This window comes from Mustela erminea, chromosome 5 (assembly GCF_009829155.1).
Source record: "Mustela erminea isolate mMusErm1 chromosome 5, mMusErm1.Pri, whole genome shotgun sequence".
In the NCBI taxonomy this organism is placed as follows: domain Eukaryota; kingdom Metazoa; phylum Chordata; class Mammalia; order Carnivora; family Mustelidae; genus Mustela; species Mustela erminea.
This window is the reverse complement of record NC_045618.1, coordinates 138,311,849-138,320,710: the sequence shown is the minus strand read 5'-3', so window position 1 is coordinate 138,320,710 and position 8,862 is coordinate 138,311,849. Positions and strand designations below refer to the sequence as shown.

At 49.9% G+C, this 8,862-nt stretch overlaps 1 non-coding gene across 1 annotated transcript; it reads left to right on the top strand.

The window, feature by feature from the left end:
- The first annotated feature begins 1,189 nt into the window (after window positions 1–1,189).
- Window positions 1,190–1,463, top strand: LOC116592244. The gene has a single exon (XR_004286408.1).
- Window positions 1,464–8,862: the final 7,399 nt, after the last annotated feature.

Below are 8,862 nucleotides of genomic sequence, written 5' to 3'. Positions count from 1 at the left end.
GCCCCCGGCCCGCGGCAGCCCGGCCCGCCCCCCGGAGGATCTCATTGGGCCGGCTCCGAGCTGCTCCACATGATTGGAAAATGCTAGCCCGCACTTTACTCGATTCTACCAATCATGTGGCTCGGCCGGCCCCCGACAGTTTGGAGGCCGTCCTTAACTCAGAGCCGCACCCTACGGCCTTCCTATTGGTCGCTGCCTGTCGCTTTGTCAGTTCATTGGAGAGAGTGAATGTCCATCAGCGTCACGCTCCGAGGCAAGGAGAGGCGAAACCAGGAGGAAGACGACTTCCTCCGACGGTAGATGGGCCTGCTGGGATACTCCCGGACTAGGGAAGGCCGTGGGCGGGTTTGGGCGTTCCGGGGAACGCCGGGACGGGGTCACATCCAGGCGGTGATTCCGGTTCCGGTGTAGGCGGTAGTTGAGTTGCCGTGGCAACGCGGTAGCCGGGCGGCTGCTTCCAGCGTCTGGGATGGCGGCGGGGCTGGAGCCGGTCCGGTCCGCCTTTCCCAGCCTAGGTGAGCGATCCCGGTGCCTCCGTAAGGCCGTGGCCGAAAGCGGCCGTTCGTGGTGGGGACGGGCCGGGGCCAGGTTCTCGCGGCCGGGACTCCCGGGTCGAGGCGGGGGCCGCGTGTCCCGGCCGTCCGTCGGCCCCGCAGCCCGCGTGGGAGCAGAGGCCCACACCCGGCCCCAGGGCTCCCGTCTCCACCGCACGGTTATTTCTCCAGAATAACTATTACCTTGAAAGTGTGTGAGGTGCCCTCGTGTGCGTGATCCCCTCCGGGTATGTGGCTTCGTGGGCTTTGCAGGCCTCTTAAGTCCTTGGAGCCTAAGGCCCAGGAAAGCTTTGTTGAACGGGGAGCTAAGAGGGAATTGGTTCGCGGGACAGAGGTTTCCTGGGCTGCTGCTGCGCCCCGGGCACGGTGCCAGCGCGGGATGCCCAGAGCCGGTAGTCAGCGGGGGGACCTCGAAGCGGGTGCAGAAGAGGGCTCGCTGCTTCCTCGGTTCCCCGTTGTACGCATGGCCCCTGGGCATGCCTTCATTCTCTGGTTTACTGATTTCCCTCCCAGGCACTGGAGTGAACTCACTGCTGCATCCTCACCGCGGAGAGCGGTGGTTGGGACGTGGCACGCGTGCCTGCTGGTGGAATGAGGGGTTCCGGAAGCCCGGGACTCCGGCGAAACCCGTGCCCCATCTGTGGTCTTGGAGCCGCGCAGGGTTGGTGGTACCCTGGGGCACACCAGACCTGCAGAGAAAGCATACTCCGGAGGAAGCTGAGGCATGACTGCTCAAGGGCCAGCGGTTCTATGTGCAATTTTCCTCGGATAGTCCTGGGTACTGTTGCCACGGTGATAATGACTCTGCCGTGTCGTTATCTATCCACCGACAGTAAGAGAAGCCTCGCAGTCGAGATATTGTTTAACAGACGGAGTGGTTTCTGTTGGACACTAAGTACTGCTACAAATTACTTAAATTTAAAAAAAAAAAAAATTTTTTTTTTTTAATTGTTGCTGGAGGTGACCTGCTTCTGTTTTGGAGGTTCTCAAATTTAAAACCAGAAAATGAGCCGGAGTGCTGATAGCAAGTACTCTTGGAAATACTCATTCAGCATGAAAGTTGAACCTTAGTAACAGGGAATAAATTCAAGATGCTACTCAGAAGTGCTCCTCAGTGACCTGTTTATTTCAGCCTCATTGATGTTGTGGATGTGTGATCGTTTTCTCATGAGGGACCCAAAATTAATCAGCTCCTTACAGAATGCTTTTTGTTTTTCTCCCCCAGATTCGTGGATTCCAGGTAAATCAGAGGAACAAGTGTCCTGAACAGGAATGTGTAGGAAGTGTGGGGATGCTGAAGCCCAGGCCTAGTTGCAGAAGACCTGGCCTGGGGCCCTCACGTTAGAGAAGAGATTACTTCCCAAACCACCTCACTTGTTCTCAGGCTTATGCTGTAGTAAGTTTGGGTGTGTTTGTTTGGTTATTTTAAATAAATGTTGATAATCCCTGAAAATCTCAAACTGTTCATTTCCTGCTCTAAACTGATCGAGTGGAATAGAGAGGAGCTCGCAGACTTCCCGAAGGCCGAGTCGTGGCCAGCGACGGGGAGTAAGCTGTCCCTTCCCTGGTGTGTAACAGTGCCTTGGAAGCATAGTTGTCTTTCTTAGTTATCACACATTATTTATTCAATGGCGAACAGAGCTGCTGTTAAAGGTTACAAGTAAACCTGGAGCAGGAACAGTACAGAGCCTGTGTTCTTCAAACCTACAGTAAGTTGACTTCCCGTGTGCAGTAGAGCCCAAGAACATGAGTGAAACCTTAGGATGTGGGAAAGCATGTCTGTGCCCCTTCAGGAAGCTCAGTGGGCAGCATTGATGGCAAGATCAAAGGCAGGAGGACAAATCAGGTAGTTAAACCAAAGACATGAAAACTGTAGACCTAAATTTTAAGGTTTTTTTGTTTTGTTTTGTTTTGTTTTTAAAGATTTATTTATTTGACAGAGATCACTAGTAGGCAGAGAGGCAGCCTGAGAGAGAGGAGGAAGCAGGCTCCCCGCTGAGCAGAGAGCCCAATATGGGGCTTGATCCCAGGACCCTGGGATCATGACCTGAGCCGAAGGCAGAGGCTTTAACCCACTGAGCCACCCAGGCGCCCCCTAAATTTTAAGTTTTTACTAAAGCATCCACAAATATAAAATATTATGTATGTTGAACACATTCCTTTCTGCCTTTAATCTCAAAGCCACCCTCGGAGTATTGGCATCAGACATGGTGATTGAAAGCACGTGGGTGGCATCGGACTCTTGATTTCCGCAGGGATCCTGATCTCAGGGTCACCAGACCAAGACCTCTGTCCGGCTCCACGGAGTCTGCCGGAGATTCTCTCTCTGCCCCTCCCCCTGCTCATCACACTCTAAATAAATAAATAAAATCTTATAAATAAATAAAGACGTGGAAAAAAATGGTGTTCAAAATATTTCTCTCAAAGCATCAAACTCTTATGTATAATTTGGCATTTCAGTTTTGAGGATTCTCTTTACAATTTTTATTGTAACTGAATCAGTATATTGCATACCTGACCCTAATATAACACTAAGTTAACTATGCCAGGATTAGAAGAGAAAAAAATTCTGTAATGAAAACACGATAAAAATAGACCTCTTAAGCAGTTGTCAGAGATCTGCACTTACACTCCCAAGTGTTTGGGTGTTTTGAACACGTAAGTCAGTAATCTCTATCAGTTCGTGATCTCCCACCTGGACATTAGTGAGAAGCTGCAGGTGGGAAGAACACAGGAACTTCGCTGAATCCTGGGATTTGGGTCACAGAGTGTAATTAGACCGCAAACTCAATAACCATGCCGTGTATAAACATGCTGACTCAAGCATCCTAAAATGTTTTTCTCCCTGTGCTTATTTATAGATAATGTTTTGCTATATTTGGAAGAATCTCTCCTTTCTACCCACCCCTCCGAAGGCAAATTCACCATGAAACCTATGGTTAAAAACCTTACAAATGTGAGCTCATTTCTTCTATATAACAGCCCTCAATGAAGAGTCAAGGTTGTTGAGCCTAAGACGACCCATTATTTGAACACCCAGCATTATTTGTGTCTGTACGCTGACCTCAGTATTACAGTCCCTGCTTCATTCCTGTGAAGAGGGTGTGTTTCTGTGCCTAGCACATGTGCTACAGACATGGGCGGCCCAAGCCAGCCGGAGCATTCTAGAAGAGTCATTTTAAGAGAGAAGTGGCTGCTTGGACTCCACAGGGGGTTGAACCACCCAACATTCCTGAGTTAAAATAGCATTTGAGACCCGCAGTTCCACAGACATGAGCTGGAACCTGAACCCTTTCTTGGCGTGTTTGGCTATTATCCAGTAACTTTATAGCATCACCACAATCGTGGAATTAGCTCGATTCCCCAGCTCCCCTAAGAATAGTGAAACGTGTGAGAAACCCAGGCAATGCCCAGCCTTTTGAGAGCATTTTTGCCAATCCCTCGTGCCAAGATAGAAATGCCTTTCGGGTGCTCACTCCCTCTATCTGACCAGACAGCTGGTTTTATAAATCCTGCTCTGGCCATGGGAGTGGCTTCAGTCGTGCTAATCTCTGTCCCACGGCTGGGGGGCTCCGCCTAGAGACAGGAAGGCTGGCCTCATTAGGGCCCCCTTCCATTGGTCCAGCTCTCTTCGTCTGGGTGAAAAGAGAAACAGTGTGCTGTGAATTGGGTTCGCTGAGTTTAGAACAGACCTTGGGAGATCCAGGAGGAAGCGGATTCTTTGAAGCAGCATTTCTGAGAAGCCTGGATGCCACAGCAGCCCCCCGATTCTGTCCTGGGATTTGGACGGCAGATGTGTGAGGCCTGGGTTCTAGGGCTGACATCGCTTAGACTTAAAAGTTCCTTCTCTTGGAGTTTTCCACCCCTCCTATCTTCCCCTTCCGGGGTTTGGGAAAATTGTGTTTGTGACGTCTGCAAAAGGTTTTGTCTATTCCAAGATGTCTTTCTATGAGGGCTGCAGGGTTTTAGGAAAGGTATTTGTACTCCTTTCTGCTCCCAAAGTTACCCCCCCCCAGATAATACCATCTTCTTCTTGCATGTACGGCATAGCCTGTGTTCTTGTACATGAACTCCCTTGAACCCTTCATTAACTCTAGTGGTTCCCAAATTATGTTCTCTCCAGCATTTGTTTATAACATCTTTTTTGGCAGACTAGAGCCCTTTGGGTTCCTCTATGTGTTTTGTTGCCTTCAAAGCACTTTTTTTTTTTCCCTTGCTGAATCATAGTATCATCAGCAAGCCCTGAAGAAAATCAAATATTCCTGAATTATCTTTGCCGCATGTGTATCTGGGAGATACAGATGTGATTTGTAGACTCTGTGAAACTAAAATGGCCACAATTTCAGTCCAAAAATCCTTTGGCAGGGGGTAGGGATCAACATAGCTTTTCACTTCGGAAGTTTTGTGGTCCTTGGTCCCATGCTGCTTTTCTACAGGCCCAAACTCTGCTGTAGGCTTTTAAAATCAGGCATGGGCTGCACTATGCTTTATTGAAAACTTCATTTTATTCAGAGGAAAAGAACCCAAATCATAACCTCCTCAAAGGTAATACTAAGAAATAAATGTTAATCAGGAACCATGTGAAGACTTCATTAGAAGTGATAGAATGATTGTTGATTTTTCCTCAACTGTCTGTTTAATGAAATTTTTATGTTTTGCATTATGTGGGGTGTTGTTTGTTTGTTTGCCAGGAGGTAGTTTCCAGAGCACAAACTGTTACTCTATTCCAGCAGCTTCTGAGAAGGTCCCTGGACCCTAGGGTGTGAAAAGCAAGCAGCCAGTGTTGCGTGTCAAACCTGTTATGAGATTTATCTGTTCGCAGAAGGTCTTCCTCTGATGATCACCCAGGGTTTGCAGCCAGAGGAACATTTAGAAAAGCTTCATTGTTTTCTTTTGAATGATTGCTAAGATGTATTTCCAAGGCCATAAATACTCTTGAGGATGCATCAGAATTTCACTTTGTACTTCAGCCTTTGAGTCTGAATAATTTCATGCTCTCAATTAAATCTTGCCAACGTGGGGCTCCTTTGCTCCAAGCCTTCTGCAACAATCCATCAGCTAAGGAAGGGAAATCACCCCAGTTTATCCGAGAAGGGAGGGGAAGGGGGGCCGTGGCAGGGGTTGGAAATGGGAGGAGACTTTAACTGTTTGTTTTCCTTTACAGAGAAAAGTTAGAGAATTTTTTTTTCCTTTATGGCCAGAAAAATCCCTTTTGTTAATTCTAACTTTATACTTTCTAAGAGTGTAGCCTACTGAGATATAATTAATTGATATCAAATTTCTGTAAGCTGGAGTTGGAGAGTTTTCATAAAAGACTATGTTATAAACCAATTATACTCTAAAAGAAAAAAGGAAGGGGAAGCGCTTTACAAAAATTGGGTGATCAAGAGAATTGTGTGTGAGAAGCCTTGAGGACAGGTGAGCGTATTTCAGCCCCCCCCCCCCTCGCAGATCTGCAGCCACATGGCCTTCTCTTCTGCGGGGACCTCTGTCTAGGAAGCCCTGAGTTTCTGGTACAACCCGTTGGGGATGAGAGAGACTCCTGTGGGTTCGTCTCCCTTCATCCCACGCACCTGCTGCCCTGTGATAGTTCACCCATCCTGCTGGCCGGGGACAGGGGCAATAGTATCTTTTTACTTGAAGCGACTTTTGCTCATGTGCAAAAGTAAAACATGTGTTCTTAAAGATCATTGTCTTTCGAGAAACTCGGAGCACTTCCCGAGTGTCTGCCTTTCCCGGCCGGGCCGGTAGGGGGCGCTGGTCTACTTGGGAAGCCGGGGCGGCGGGCGCCCGCCACCCGGTCGGTCCTCGGTCCTCGGTCCTCGGTCCACACACGCAGCGTCTGGGAAGCCATCCGCTTGCCGGCTTCCAGGCCGAGTCCCTCCGTCCTCCAAGGCCCCCTCTTGCTCTAGGGAAGGACTAGCTTGCTGACTTCTCTATCATGACGGTCACGACGCATGAGCCGTAAGCTCAAAAGGCTAACAGTAGGGGCAGGAAGAAGCAGGGGCTACCAGGTTACCTGGAGATTGTACAAAAGTAGAAGCGGACTCTGGGGTCTGGTTTGGTTTTGTCTGGTTTTGTTGTTTGTGTTTGGTAAAGCAGCATTCTGGAAGCATTTGATGTAAGCGGGCCAACAGCCATCACATGTCACTATGCCTTGGGCTTTAGAGCCTCCTAAAATAATTCCAAGTCACCAAGAGAAGAACAATATTCCACAGGCTTTGGTTAGGAAGTCAGGGAAACAACATAGACCCAATTGCCGAGGCAAATTACACACACATGGCTTCATTAAAGGGGTGTGTTAAAAAATAAACTTCAGGGGCCGCCTGGGTGGCTCAGTTGGTTAAGCAACTGCCTTCGGCTCAGGTCATGTTCCCCGAGTCCCACATCGGGCTCCCAGCTCCATGGGGAGTCTGCTTCTGTCTCTGACCTTCTCCCCTCTCATTCTCCCTCTTTCTATCTCTCTCTCTCTCTTTCAAATAAATAAATAAAATCTTAAAATAATAATAAACTTCAGGGGTCCCTGGGTGGCTCAGTTAGTTAAGTGTCTGGCTCTCAGTTTTGGCTCAGGTCATGATCTCACCATCCGGGACCCAGGCCCTCTGTCCGGCTCTGCACTAGGCCCGGAGTTGGCTTGGGATTCTCTCTGTCCCTCTCCCTCTGTGTGCACGTGCTCTCCTGCTCACTCTCTCTCCTCTCTCTCAAACAAAAAAAAAAACTTCAAAGGAATACTTTCCTCCATCATTATGCTAGATAAACAATATTATCCGACTTCTATTAGGTACCGCCTATTAGTTCATGGTAAGCCCCTTAGAAATACGAAGTTTAATTAGATGGGGAGGGGCTGAATGTTACTGGCATATGGTTGGATCTTTGCAAACAGTGAACCACATGTTGGGTTTGAGAGAGCTCAGCCAGCACCAGGCCTGGAGACAGCCGTCCGTACCACATCTGAACGCTGCTGTGGCGTGCAATCTGGAACGTGCCCTTAAACACATCGAAGAACATCACTGCATGTCTTACAGCCCAACCCTACTTCCCTGCTGCTGGGAGCCAAGCCCTTCAGACATTTTGTAGGGATCACAGTTTTATTTTTTTTCTCTCCTCCCTACTCCCACTAGACCATCAGGTTTTAGGCCGACAGAATTCATTATTTTGCCCCTGGTCCTTAGCCCTATACCGGGCACTTAGTATGTGCTCTGGGCATCATTCTCGAGAGAAGAGCCTGTAGCACTGTAAGCAATAAGGGACAGTATCTCCGAAATCCCAGATTGCCCAAAACTCTTACCCCAACCACAGATACCACAGGACGCGAAGACACATTCCAGCACGGATGCTAAGGGGAACACAGGGTGCATTGAGGCACTCCCACTCCCAAGGGCCTCACGGTCCTATGGTGGGGACAGATGCAAGAAAACAGCACAGCAAGTCCGTGCCTCGGGGGCCGGAGAGAGCTTGTAGAGGGGACTGGACGGCGCTCAAACTATGTCGAAAACAAGGTGAAGGGCGGCTGTTTGAAAGGGAAGGACAATCCAGGGCAGAGGCTCCGAGGCGCACGCACGCTCAGGAGAGAGGACGGCATGTGGACACAGCTGAGGGCCTCTGGTTCTCCTCCCCAGGGTGGAAGAAGGTCACAGAGAGAGCGTGAGCTGCAGAGCTTGGGAGAGCTACCCCGGCAGGCACATTTAGCAAGGTTGGTGGGGGGCAGAGTGGCAGAGGGGGGCCGGGCAGGGACTCGGATGGGCAGAGGGCACCCATGGTAGCTTCCCTTGGGACTGGCGGCATCTGGTGCCCGGCTGGAGGTGGTGAGCTGGCTGGGAAGCAAAGGCGGGGACTCGGGCTCATCCCCAGGATTCTGGCGTGGCGGCTGGTGGGTTCTTCTTGCTAAGGCTCGGGATACAAGGGAGAAGGGGGACGGGGAAGGAAGGGCGAGTCGTGAGTTGCTTTTGGACATGTTGGGGGCATCGAAATCATTCGATTGTACCTAAAATATGGAGGCACAGGACACCTGGGTGGCTCAGTCTGTGAATCGTCTGCCTTTGGCTCATGTCATGACCCCAGTGTCCTGGGAATCGAGCCCGCCCAGTGGGGAGCCTGCCTCCTCCTCTCCCCCGGCTTGTGCTCTCTTTCTCACTCTATCTTAAATAAGTAAAATCTTAAAATAAAAAACGGGGGCATATCACACTCAGATTGTTGCCTCTACAGGTCTGGGCTATAGATCTGGGCAGGGAGAGCGGAAAAGGAACAACAGGAGAACCCGGAGAACGTGTGCAGTTAGGGAAGGACAGGCCGTGGGACTGGGAGGAGG